Source organism: Neofelis nebulosa, chromosome 8 (genome assembly GCF_028018385.1).
Source record: "Neofelis nebulosa isolate mNeoNeb1 chromosome 8, mNeoNeb1.pri, whole genome shotgun sequence".
NCBI classification, from domain to species: domain Eukaryota; kingdom Metazoa; phylum Chordata; class Mammalia; order Carnivora; family Felidae; genus Neofelis; species Neofelis nebulosa.
In genome coordinates this window covers 25,100,850-25,102,899 of record NC_080789.1, presented here as the reverse complement: position 1 = coordinate 25,102,899, position 2,050 = coordinate 25,100,850, and positions in this window count along the sequence as shown.

Below are 2,050 nucleotides of genomic sequence, written 5' to 3'. Positions count from 1 at the left end.
GTCTTTATCTAGAATTACTCAACAGTAAAATGCACCTTCTGGCCTACTGTGACACCACGGAGTGTGGCAATCTTCGTTTTCTTGTTTATTCCACAAACGTGTGTTGAGCAACCACCCCCTGCCACCACTAAGGTTTTCCCATGCTGTCCCTCAACGAAGGGAGACTGCAAAGGCCAGAGATCATTCTCACAGCTGAAGGTCACGTCTGGATGAATGAGCTATCATGGCTGGGAGGTTAACAGCTCAGACCGCCACAGTGGGACTCCAGCTCCACTATGTATTAGCTTTGAGCAAGTAAATTATTAATTAGCCTCAGTTTCCTCTTCAAAAGGGAAGAGGGGTGAGCTGCCTCACTGCTGTATTTGCAGTGTCTACCTGGGATCAAATCCTGGCTTCGCCATTTGCTAGCAATGTGACCTCTGGGCAAGTTACTTGACTTTTTCACGGCCTCAGTTTCTTCATCTCTAAGCTGGGGACAATGATTATGCCTATTTCAAAGGGCTTTATGGAGGATTAAATGAGCTCATATATGTAAAGCCCTTAGCCCAGCACATGGTAAATTGGAAACGTTACAGAAGTGTGTGTCATCACTATTATTTGGACTCTAATGCTCTGTATACCTATATTAGCTTCTAAATGTTCTTGCAGCTTGGTACATGGATATCCCTAATCCAATTAAGCATCTTCAACACAGTTAACTGCTCTCTGCACCTAATTCATTACCAGTGGATTAAGGAACTCCGAAGAGAATGAAAAAGGAATCAAAGAAATGTGGGCACTGTTTTAACTAAGCAGCATTTTAGTAATAAGCCAGTTTCTAGAGGTTTGATTATTGCAACAGAAAGATCCTGAAGCCTGTTTCCACTAAAACAGATTTGTGCTGGGAATAGAGACATAGTAGTTCATGGAAAACACCAACACCCCAAATCTCTCTTTCCTCCACAGCTTCCTGGGAAATGTACAAAGAAAGAGCTACTGCTCCTTGAGTGTTATTGAAACTTGCACTTTAGCCATCCACATCCCTGCAATTTGTCACCACCTGAATTTATTTTATTTTATTTTATTTTTTATTTAATTTACATCCAAGTTAGTTAGCAGTTAGTGCAACAATGATTTTAGGGGTAGATTCCTTAATGCTCCTTACCCATTTAGCCCATCCCCCCTCCTACAACTCCCCCCAGCAACCCTCTGTTTGTTCTCCATATTTAAGAGTCTCTTATGTTTTGTCCCCCTCCCTGTTTTTATATTATTTTTACTTCCCTTCCCTTGTGTTCAACGGTTCTGTGTCTTAAAATCCTCATATGAGTGAAGTCATATGATTTTTGTCCCTCTCTGAGTGACTAATTTTGGTTAGCATAATACCCTCCAGTTCTATCCACATAGTTGCAAATGGCAAGGTTTCATTCTTTTTGATCGCTGAGTAATACTCCATTGTGTGTGTGTGTGTGTGTGTGTGTGTGTGTGTGTGTATATATATATATATATATATATATATACATACCACATCTTCTTTATCCATTCATCCATCGATGGATCTATGGACATTGGGCTCTTTCCATACCTTGGCTATTATTGATAGTGCTGCTATAAACATGGGGGGTGCATGTGCCCCTTCGAAACAGCATACCTATATCTCTTGGATAAATACCTAGTAGTGCAATTTCTGGGTCATAGGGTAGTTCTATTTTTGATTTTTTGAGGAACCCCCATACTGTTTTCCAGAGTGGCTGAAGCAGTTTGCATTCCCACCAGCAGTGCAAAAGAGATCCTCTTTCTCTGCATCCTCACCAACATCTCTTGTTGCCTGAGTTGATTTTAGCCCTTCTGACAGGTGTGAGGTGGTATCTCATTGTGGTTTTGATTTGTATTTCCCTGGTGATGAGTGATGTGGGGCATTTTTTCTTGTGTCAGCTGGCCATCTGGATGTCTTCTTTGGAGAAGTGTCTATTCATGTCTTTTGCCCATTTCTTCCCTGGATTATTTGTTTTTTGGGTGTTGAGTTTGATAAGTTCTTTACAGATTTTGGATACTAACCCTTTATCTGATGTGT